Source organism: Haliotis asinina, chromosome 3 (genome assembly GCF_037392515.1).
Source record: "Haliotis asinina isolate JCU_RB_2024 chromosome 3, JCU_Hal_asi_v2, whole genome shotgun sequence".
In the NCBI taxonomy this organism is placed as follows: Eukaryota; Metazoa; Mollusca; class Gastropoda; order Lepetellida; family Haliotidae; genus Haliotis; species Haliotis asinina.
The window spans coordinates 36209348-36222160 of NC_090282.1; positions in this window are offsets into that span (position 1 = coordinate 36209348).

Sequence of the window (12813 nt, forward strand, 5' to 3'; positions counted from 1 at the left end):
GATATTATTCGCCAAAATGGAATGAAGTACAGAATTGTGCAAAAAGTATTCGGACAAAATCGTTTTATCGCATCATCGCTTCACAACTGAAAAATGGCAATGACACTATTTTTAGTACCAACCGTTGATGATCCGTCAGGTCACGTAGGTGTGTTGTCGTCTGTTTACACGCCATTCTTACACACACGTGGGTGAGAAACCCGTGCGAGAAAACAAGTATCACACAATTATGTGTCTGAGATCGATTTCTAATCCCCTGATTGGCTACTCCATGGTGATGATCTAGAGTCAGGTTATGACGAACTACTTTCCTGATTAAATTCACGGAGAAGTTTCTCGTGCTTAAATCAAACAGATACCTGATACTCCTACTAGTGAGTGAGTTTAGTTTTACGCCGCACACAGCAATGCTCTAGCTATATGGCGGCGGTCTGTAAATAATCGAGTCTGGACCAGACGATCCAGTGGTCAACAACATGAGCATCGATCTGCGCATTTGGGAACCGATGACATGTCAACCAAGTCAGCGAGTCTGACACCTGATCCCGTTAGTCGACTCATACGACAAGTGTAGTCGCCTTTTATGGAAAGCATGGGTAGCTGAAGGCCTATTCTTCCCCGGGACCCGCACGGGTCTACTTGTACCAAACACCTTAATATCTACCTGTTTATTTTCGCGATTGCAATATAAACTGGTATTTATACAATAAAACACGATTAGAACAAATACAGCACGACTCTGGTTATTTTCTTATTCCTTGTCCAGTCATCAATTCAAAATAGCTCGAACGATCACAGTTACTCGAATAACTGAACAAATATGTGAATATCGCCTTTAGCGAAAAAAGGTCGTTTTTCCCAGTCTGTACAACACTGGTACTTACACTGGAGAGATGCGACAACTTCTATGCATTATCCAACCAATATTCCTATGACGAAAACGCCAGTGCCTGTCCAGTGAGAGATCGATTTGACTCGTGGTATCTTTAACGAATTGATGAAGATGACATTTATTGTCACTGAGAAACATGATGATTCTTTGGATACAGATCACGTTTCAGCTGAGACCTGCTATTTCATTCCAATATTATGAAATTCACTGATGACAATCAGGACCAAAACACACTCGCTGTAATAATGTACAACACTTGAACGTTACGTTTGCAAGGGCCCGTAAGTGCAGTGGTGACGTGTGTCCTTTCGAACATGCACAAGAACAGTTGGTCTACACATTTGTCATTGCCTCAGATAATCCTCCAAAGCATAATAAAGCACATTTCACGTCCCCATAACACGCAAGATGTAATTAACTCACACTTCATACTGGCAACACCGTAACAACAGTCACATTCCACGTGGCAGTTTCCGGGTCCGGAAAACGGGAAGGCTGTTTTCAGGAAGAGTAATCCTCCCGTGATAGTGAGCGTAACCTCAACGATGTCACTTTCAAGCACACGGGTTGCACCTAATTACACACACTCAATAACTTTGGCTCCGGTCGCTGGAAGAACATTGAACGTAAACTGGTACACAAGTACATATTCCCAATCTATGAGATATCCAAACAATCTTCCGATGACGACAACCACCAAAAACTCTAAAATATGTTATGCTTGCAAGAATTTAAATCATCCTTTTACCTTTGCACGGTAACATCGTCGCTTTAAGGCGTTTCTGTGATCTTTTCTAATCTGCATTATCACTACTGACTTTAAAAAGACTGATGCGAAGATGTGGAAGAAACTCTTTTTGAGGAGGGTCACGTTGTAGTGATTAGGAAGCCCAGTGACGTCACTCTTTCATAAAAGATGTATTGTGTAATTTTACGATGATTAAATATGAAAATAAAATCTATTCGACATAAAAAGGTGCGATTTTATGTTGGGTAACAAGCAGATTACTGGACTCATGTCTGTCAGATACCATTTATCTTACAAGTCGTAGTATCAAACCGTATTTGTCTCGTTATCGCAAGGGCATGGAACTGACCCCCAAATAACAAGGGAGTGAAACAATTACGTTTGGAGGGAAAAGCTATAAGATAAATGAGTAGCTTACTTGATGTTCCTCGGTCAACCACCCGGTCTTTTATTAAACGTTTGTTAGTACGAGATTCGGCTGTAAACAGGCCGAGAGGTGGTCGACCTCGTACTGTCAGCGTCACTCCGCGGGATTGCAGGAAATTGGAAACGTTGACTGCTATAACACAAACGTACCTGATCATTTGCAAAAGAAACTCTGATCCACTTGCAAAAGGGACTCTAAAATTTCATTTGCACTAAATGATTATCAAAGATTTGTACAATGAAGAGTGTTTTGTGAAGGAGATTAACTGAAAGAAGCGGCTTGCATGGTGTAAAGAAAAACTAGGATTGACTGTTGATAATTACTGGAAGAAAGAAATGCTTTCTGACGAGAATGAGATAATGATTGAATACGGTGAGCGTATTTACACCTGGAAAACCGAGACGAAGGGTGTAGATCCGATCGTGTGTCTCCGTAAAATCACAGCCCCAAATTATTCAGTTATAATTTCGAGGTGCGTATGACGGCACGGATTTGGAACCCTGAAGGTTATTGGTGGCAATATCAATTCAACAAAGTATGAAGACGCGCTAGAAGAGACTTTATGGCCAGTTATCGCATGAAGGAGGATACGTTTCAATATGACAAATCTCCTGAGCACAGTGCAAGATCAAAGCAAGAATATATGGCCAGAAACCACATAAATAGCATGTCAGGGCCTGCTCAAAGTCCAGACATCGATATCATTGAGAATGTGTGTGTTCTTCTTATTAGGTAAATGGAGCTAAGGGCACATAGTTTCCAGTCTCGAGAAGGACGTGGACATAAAATTCCAGGGCCTCTACCAAGGCTGTATGCATGCAATCCTTGGCCATTCCAAAGTGGATTATGAATGTTATCGGACTGAAGGGACATCTAAATAAGCATCAGATGAGGTTCAGTTCATTGCTCGCATAGTTGGAGAAAATATCTTGAATTTTGATCTACCCACTTCCGGGACGTCGCCAATTTGTCCGAATGGTTTTTGCACGACTCTGTACGTAGTAAAAACGAAAGGTAAACTGACAAAAATCGCCGAGAAAGCCATACCGCATTCATACCTGAAAACGAACTCACCTTTTTGCCTTGCTCTGTCCTTCGAGAAGTTCTTATCCAATCTTGAACCTAGTCTAGACAGGCTGTGGCAACCTCCGAAAGACCAGTTCTGCGATACCAAGGGTCACACAGGCAAAGATACTATCACCAAGTTCATGAAGAATATAAGCAAACCATATGGATTGTTTCAGATATACACAAACCACTCCATCAGAACCACAGGTGTCACAACAATTACCAAGAACAATTTCTCGTTGGCTCCGATCGTGGCTCTCACAGATCATCTGTGGCGATATGCCACACTGACTCAGATGAAAAAAAAGAGCACGATCATAAATGTCATCATCCATGGAACATCAGGATCTGTGCTAGTCTTTAAAAAACCAACAACGTCGAAACAAATCATCGGCCATTATAAACGCCAAGGAGCAATGTGGGAGTGATGCCCCTTTGTAAAGGGAGCAACCGGACTTCGACAGTTGGATGGGTTCAACCTGGAAAACCTGTTTACCGACTTTGACGTTGGTTCGAATCCTGTGACAATAGTGTCAAATTACAACACAATACTTCAAGAAAGAGAGCAGCACCAATACTCAATGGGTGAAAGGTCTGATGTGCTGATCCTAATTCAACAGAAATGAACTGGGGGGATTTCGTTGTTGTGAATTTGGTTACGGCGATAACATTTTCAGTGAATTCCCATATGTTCTCGTTGGAGTTATTCTAATTAAGTAATATATGTACACATTATTTTAACAACACTACATCAAAGCTCACTTGTTGGTTAAATCTTTGAACACCCGCAACAGATTGCTGTCTAGTCTAGTATTCAATGTATCAACTTCGTCCTGATTTTATTTCATATTTCATTGCACAAACTGAATACCTCAACACTTGTGTTTCGTGTTGAACATTTGAAGATTTTAACGTTGGAGTTGAAAACAATGTACCACTATTACACATAAAAATGAGAAGGTAGACGGTATGATTAAACATATAATAATATTATATAAACGTCATGTCGTTTTTTATTTTTTGTCTTTTTGGTTTTGTTTTGCTATTTTCTATAAAAAGTTGGAATTTAAAGATTAGCTAAATAAACAGATCTTAAGGGCAATAAATTCGTCACACTGTGTTTTGAAAATATACTCTTTACAAAAAGTAGGGAATCTTCGGTTTGTTTGTTCTTTGTGTTTATTTGTTTGTTTGTTTGTTTATTTACGATTAAAAATATTTAGGAGATTTAGCGGAGTCAATCAATGTTGATATGATATTATTGAATGTTTTGAGAGTGCATCACCATTTGCACTTCCTTACAGCCATAGGTATTTGGAATGTAGTCGCTTTTGAAAGATGATTGGTGTATGCCATGTAATATACGATTTTCATTTTAAACAAACAACTAGAAACAAACACTAACAAATGTGTGATGCAAGATGAGTGTCAAAATTTATGTTCTAAGTGATTTCTCGACCTTCTTGCTAAAACGTCAAAATCAAGGATCGGACCCCATGCACGTGTATAGGGCTACTGCGTTGTGCACCTGCATATCATGCGTTGTGTTTAGGGGTGGTAACACAGGGAAATGGTGGTGCGTTTATAAGATGCCTCTCCTTGAAACGTGTGTCAACGTTCACACTTGCTATCCAAGTTGAAAGTTCAGGTTCCCCTACTTTTTAAAGAGTATATGTACGGGACTTGAAATACGGAATTTAGTAAGGGTATTAGAGTCCCGTATACCCTTTGAAAACACCGTGCAACTAACATTGTAAAGCACAAAGCGTGTCTACGTTTAATCAAACTATTTCCTTAAAAAAAAACCTTAGGTACCGTGAGGATGTAAGTAATCTAATCATGTTTATAACATCCTCACTAACATGTGAAACTATATTTTTCCGAAATATCATCGAATTAGGTATGTAATTTTACCTAATCTAAATATTGTAAGGTTCATCATAAGATGGCAGATTATCGTCTGCTCATCATATTTTCATGCATTCAAGGTATATCTATCAGCAAATATAACAATTCATATTATTTGGTCTGTTTAAAGCAACATTCATGTTTGCATTGGATTATTGTGGTAGAACTCAGCAAGGTTTTTTCTTTATTATTTCCGTTTTTACCATAATCTTCAAAGAAATCCTGGTACATTGCAAACTGCACAGTGAATAAACTGTTATCGTCGACAGTTATAGATTGAAGCGAAATTGCAAATATGTGTAAAATAAAAGTATTTTCATAAACTGGAGCTTCCTACAAAATGTGCCGTTTGTTTAGCACACAAACCCCCTACAGCACTTCACTAACTCAGAGACAATGAGAGAACAAACTGAGACGACAGAACTCTGAGGGGAGATTGGGCACACTCGATAACCCAGCAACAGTTTGACATTTGGTACGAAAATTTCTCAGACAATGTGACAAGGCACTGTCTTGATGTTGTTGACACGTGCCATCGTAGTACAACTGCGTAAATCAATGCGCATGCTGTTGATCACTGGGTTGTCTGGTCCAGACTGATTATTTACAGACCGTTGCCATATATCGGGAATATTGTTGACAGTGGCGTTAAACAACAAACAAACAAGACGTTCTACGTGCTACAACAAGAACACACTTGCCTAACGCGGTTCTAACGAGCTGCTCGTGACTCGTGATACTGAAAGATTGATGGATGACTGTACACTGCCTAATGAAGAACAGAAAAAACAAAAAAGGACTTCTTATACTTAGGTGTAATCGAATATCTGGATACGCTGTCCCACAAATTTTGATCGGTAGTGTTCCTAGGCGTATTGTGTCATGTATTACGGAACAATAATCAGTTTTCACAATACTGAAAAGACGCTTACACTTAAGAGAATAGTATCTCAACGTATTGAATTAAGAAAACCTTCTATAGTTTATATACCCTTGGCATGTAGATCTTTTTCAGTAATTTCTGGGAATGATATACATCACCATAACACCATAATGGAGATGTAATACATTACGTGATACAGGCTTTCCTCACACATAAATAAAATTCAAACTCACTGATGAGTTCCAAGTGATCGTATTTGACCACAGAGTAAACTCATTGAACAATTTATCACCGGAAATGACTAATAGTATGCATCCATTTCGACTTCAGTTATCCGTGAACCGCAGTCTGTAAGAAACTAACTCGGGTTTGACTCCATGTCGGGAAAAAAAAAGAACTGGCGGACATATGACAGAACTTAATAATAATATTTAGTCACATGTTTATTTCTACTAAGTAGCAGCGTTCATATTCAGAACCATTTTTGTATGCACGCGACCCCTTTCCTGCCATCAGTAATATAGAGAGCTCCGCACTTTCCGTCGTTGTGAGAAGTTTCACCCATCGTCATCAAATGTGTCGTTGTTACTCTGACGTCACAGACAGCGTCACGTGACACTTTGACAATCATTTGCCTTCGGGACTGCCGTGAAGATGGCCTGGCTTAGTGCCTTACAGAATGTGTCCGCCTTGCCGCTGCAGTGTGTGCGTGGTGGAGATGTTGCCGCTGAAAGAACACTACAAGAAGCAGGGTAAAATGTTATAAAGATGTATCAAAAGATGCCGATGATTTTAAATCGTTCTTAAAGCGTGCAGGAACAGACGCGCTTTTATGAGTAACTTTTTTTTTGGAAAGGCAATAAGAAAGGATATCAGTACATGGATGAACAGCTTTATTACATTTTTCATATATTCCTTGCACTTGTGTGAAGTATTACAGAAAGCATAAATTTAAGTTAATTGTTTAAAGCAAAGATAAGCTTCGGTTTATATTTTCCATTACTGATATCTTTAGTCACTGTACACAGAATGGCATACCTGTAATTATACATACCTACACACTTAGTGTGCGTGCGTGCGTGCGTGTGTGCGTGTGTGCGTGTGTGTGAGTAATATTCACGTTTTTAAATACTATTATATACAGATAAATACATTTCAAGTTTAAGAATTTTATTTCTCCGGTCCATACTTTCTACTTTGCCCCACTCTGTGGTTCAAAACGCCGAAATCGATCTTAGTAAGTCGTCTGCTAATATCTATGAGTCTTATCAATTTATGAATAAGTGCTAGTACCTCTTTCGGGTCGGGTCGAGCGGGGTGTTTTGAAACAATAGTAGAGCCCTCTTGTGCAGCAAAAGCCGGTCTCTAACATTGACCTGACTGAACATTAGTTAATTAGAGTGCAGGTTGCATAAAGGAAATACTGTATATGGGGAACTGTTCTACCACGGTAAAACCTCTGGAGACTAGACATAATAATACATTAATATCTTTAAATGTTCGTGGACCGTGGACAGTAACCGAGAATTGTGTGCCTCAAAATTAGCTGAATAGAGACTATATGCAACTGACATTTGTTTACAAGTGTGCAAGCCTTAATAAGCGCTTTCATATTTTCTGCAGAACTGAACTCTTATGAATTTTAAGTGCTGGTACCTCTTTTGGGTCGGGTCGGGTCGAGCGGGGTGTTTCTGAAACAATAGTATAGCCCTCTTCTGCAGCAAAAGCCGGTCTCTAACATTGACCTGACTGAACATTACTTAATTAGAGTGCAGGTTGCATAAAGGAAATACTGTATATGGGGAACTGTTCTACCACAATAAAATCTCTGGAGACTAAACGCAATAACACATTCGTGTTTAATATCTGCAGATGTTAGAAGAACCCTATAACCGAGAAATATGTGCCGCAAAGCTAGCTGAATAGAGACTATATGCAACTGACATTTGTTTACAAGTGTGCAGTTTATATAAGCTTTTATATTTTCTGCAGAACTGAACTCTGGATTTGCGAAAGGTTTCTTCACTGGCGGGGCTACGTTTTTGTGTAAGTAATGTGCCTTATCATAATCCTTCTGATCACCACACTAACATTTCGAATCTCTAGCCTTTTGCATTGGATGTGAAAATATTGCATACTGTTGGACTAGATTGGTTACTTTGAACAGTTTACAGTTACACCACGACGTATTGTGAAGGAAACATCGAAGTGATGCAGATCTTACCGTCAGCAAGCCATCATTGTTAGGTCACACGTTCACAAAACATGTCTGACATGTATTTTGTCATTGTTTGGAGACGTGAAACTACCTGATACTAGTTGGTTGGTTTGAGGACTCAGCATTATTCCAGCTACATGGCGGCGGTTTGTAAACAATCGAGTCTCGACCAGACGATCCAGTGATCAACAGCATGTGATATATGCATAATTAAGAGACGATGGCATTTGTTAACCAAGAGACAAACCTGACCACTCGATGTTGTTAGTCGCCTTTTACGACAAGCATGGATCACTGAAGATCAATTCTAACCTGAATCTTCACGGGTCTACATGATATTGATCCCAAATGCAGTCCATGTCAGAGGTCACAAAAATATCTAAGAACAATGAAGAAAGAAAAATAATCCAGGCCAAAACTGATAAGGGAGACAACTCCTCAGTCATGTTGCAAACGCAGTGTAACTCTTGTTTCAGGTGTTGCTGGAATAACGTACCATCTTTGGAACGCTTTTGGAGGGTCATCTGTTAGACGAAAATATTTCCGTGGGAAATCGAAATCCAAGGACACACGCCCGGTAGAGGTCCAACATGAAACTCGGGAACACAATCTGAGCGTTCAGGAGCTTCATCCTGACGCTCAAGAGATGCACGACACTTCTCTGTACGACCCGGAATGGTGTCTTCCCCCTGGGACTCTATGGAGCGAGGTGACGGGAGATGCCTGGGCCCACAGGGAGGGGGTTGATTACAACCCACTGTACGGGCTACCCTCATGGATGGAGGATGGAAATGAGAGTGGAATCGATGAGCTCAGCTGGGAGGACGCCTTCAGTATACCAGCAGGTGCCGAGTGGGCCGATATTAGTCCTGTAGGGGACCTGGAAGTCGAGGTACCCTACCAGCTGAAGGAGGAGGTGGAAGAGTCCTGATGGGCGTGCAGGAAGGGGTGGTCGAAAGCGGGTGTAGAATGAAGCCGACGAAGGCAAGCTGAGCACCCAGGAGCTTCCACAGAGGCAAGAGGAAGTGAGAGAGCACAGGAGGAAGTGACGTGGGAGGAGTGTAAAGGATGTGGTTACCATGAAAACATTATCTTGTTGTTGCTATGTTGCAACCATCTTTGTGAACATTTATATGAAACGCATGTACTAAAAAAACAAAAAAAACCGTTAACTCTTTTAATTTATTTAGGAAAAATATTTATTTTATTCTTATTATTCTTCCACTTGTGCTCACCAACGACGTTTACACAAATTTATAAAAAAATGTTTAGTATTTGTTATACTTGTTCAAAGCAAGTCAAAAACATGTTGCTACGCTGGTATCAGCGTGCAGCTGGTTTCATATGATCCAACGTTAAAGACGTTTATGAAGTCATTGGTTTGAGCACTGGACAAGCATACAGACTGTTTATAACTGAGCATAACCTGTGTGGTTTACCAGGAAACAGCGACACCAGCGAAGGCTACTCCTACTAGTGAGTGAGTTTAGTTTTACGCCGCACACAGCAATGCTCTAGCTATATGGCGGCGGTCTGTAAATAATCGAGTCTGGACCAGACGATCCAGTGGTCAACAACATGAGCATCGATCTGCGCATTTGGGAACCGATGACATGTCAACCAAGTCAGCGAGTCTGACACCTGATCCCGTTAGTCGACTCATACGACAAGTGTAGTCGCCTTTTATGGAAAGCATGGGTAGCTGAAGGCCTATTCTTCCCCGGGACCCGCACGGGTCTACTTGTACCAAACACCTTAATATCTACCTGTTTATTTTCGCGATTGCAATATAAACTGGTATTTATACAATAAAACACGATTAGAACAAATACAGCACGACTCTGGTTATTTTCTTATTCCTTGTCCAGTCATCAATTCAAAATAGCTCGAACGATCACAGTTACTCGAGTAACTGAACAAATATGTGAATATCGCCTTTAGCGAAAAAAGGTCGTTTTTCCCAGTCTGTACAACACTGGTACTTACACTGGAGAGATGCGACAACTTCTATGCATTATCCAACCAATATTCCTATGACGAAAACGCCAGTGCCTGTCCAGTGAGAGATCGATTTGACTCGTGGTATCTTTAACGAATTGATGAAGATGACATTTATTGTCACTGAGAAACATGATGATTCTTTGGATACAGATCACGTTTCAGCTGAGACCTGCTATTTCATTCCAATGTTATGAAATTCACTGATGACAATCAGGACCAAAACACACTCGCTGTAATAATGTACAACACTTGAACGTTACGTTTGCAAGGGCCCGTAAGTGCAGTGGTGACGTGTGTCCTTTCGAACATGCACAAGAACAGTTGGTCTACACATTTGTCATTGCCTCAGATAATCCTCCAAAGCATAATAAAGCACATTTCACGTCCCCATAACACGCAAGATGTAATTAACTCACACTTCATACTGGCAACACCGTAACAAAAGTCACATTCCAAGTGGCAGTTTCTGGGTCCGGAAAACGCGAAGGCTGTTTTCAGGAAGAGTAATCCTCCCGTGATAGTGAACGTAACCTCAACGATGTCACTTTCAAGCACACGGGTTGCACCTAATTACACACACTCAATAACTTTGGCTCCGGTCGCTGGAAGAACATTGAACGTAAACTGGTACACAAGTACATATTCCCAATCTATGAGATATCCAAACAATCTTCCGATGACGACAACCACCAAAAACTCTAAAATATGTTATGCTTGCAAGAATTTAAATCATCCTTTTACCTTTGCACGGTAACATCGTCGCTTTAAGGCGTTGCTGTGATCTTTTCTAATCTGCATTATCACTACTGACTTTAAAAAAAACTGATGCGAAGATGTGGAAGAAACTCTTTTTGAGGAGGGTCACGTTGTAGTGATTAGGAAGCCCAGTGACGTCACTCTTTCATAAAAGATGTATCGTGTAATTTTACGATGATTAAATATGAAAATAAAATCTATTCGACATAAAAAGGTGCGATTTTATGTTGGGTAACAAACAGATTACTGGACTCATGTCTGTCAGATACCATTTTTCTTACAAGTCGTAGTATCAAACCGTATTTGTCTCGTTATCGCAAGGGCATGGAACTGACCCCCAAATAACAAGGGAGTGAAACAATTACGTTTGGAGGGAAAAGCTATAAGATAAATGAATAACTTACTTGATGTTCCTTGGTCAACCACCCGGTCTTTTATTAAACGTTTGTTAGTACGAGATTTGGCTGTAAACAGGCCGAGAGGTGGTCGACCTCGTACTGTCAGCGTCACTCCGCGGGATTGCAGGAAATTGGAAACGTTGGTGAAAGTGAACAGACGTGACACGTTGACTGCTATAACACAAACGTACCTGATCATTTGCAAAAGAAACGCTGATCCACTTGCAAAAGGGACTCTAAAATTTCACTTGCACTAAATGATTATCAAAGATTTGTACAATGAAGAGTGTTTTGTGAAGGTGAATAACTGAAAGAAGCGGCTTGCATGGTGTAAAAAAAAACTAGGATTGACTGTTGATAATTACTTGAAGAAAGGAATCCTTTCTGACGAGAAAGAGATAATGATTGGATACGGTGAGCGTATTTACACCTGGAAAACCGAGACGAAGGATGGAGATCCGATCGTGTGTCACCCTAAAATCACAGCCCCAAATTATTCAGTTATAATTTCGAGGTGCATATGACGGCACGGATTTGGAACCCTGAAGGTTATTGGTGGCAATATCAATTCAACAAAGTATGAAGACGCGCTAGAAGAGACTTTATGGCCAGTTATCGCATGAAGGAGGATACGTTTCAATATGACAAATCTCCTGAGCACAGTGCAAGATCAAAGGAAGAATATATGGCCAGAAACCACATAAATAGCATGTCAGGGCCTGCTCAAAGTCCAGACATCGGTATCATTGAGAATATGTGTGTTCTTGTTATTAGGAAAATGGAGCTAAGGGCACACAGTATCCAGTCTCGAGAAGGGCGTGGACATAAAATTCCAGGGCCTCTATCACGGCTGTATGCATGCAATCCTTGTCCATTCCAAGGGGGATTATGAATGTTATCGGACTGAAGGGACATCTAAATAAACATCAGATGAGGTTCAGTTTATTGCTCGCATTGTTGGAGAAAATATCTTGAATTTTGATCTACCCACTTCCGGGACGTCGCCAATTTGTCCGAATGGTTTTTGCACGACTCTGTACGTAGTAAAAACGAAAGGTAAACTGACGAAAATCGCCGAGAAAAACAAAAGGAAACTAAGAAAGCCATACCGCATTCATGCCTGAAAAAGAACTCATCTTTAAGCCTTGCTCTGTCCTTCGAGAAGTTCTTATCCAATCTTGAACCTAGTTTAGACAGGCTGTGGCAACCTCCGAAAGACTAGTTCGGCGATACCAAGCGTCACACAGGCAAAGATACTATCACCAAGTTCATGAAGAATATAAGCAAACCATATGGATTGTCTCATATATACACAAACCACTCCATCAGAACCACAGGTGTGACAACAATTACCAAGAACAACTTCTCGCTGGCTCCGGTCGTGGCTCTCACAGATCATCTGTGGCGATATGCCACAATGACTCTGATGAAAAAATAAAAGAGCACAATCATAAATGTCATCATCCATGGAACATCAGGATCTGTGCTAGTCTTTAAAAAAAAACAACGTCGAA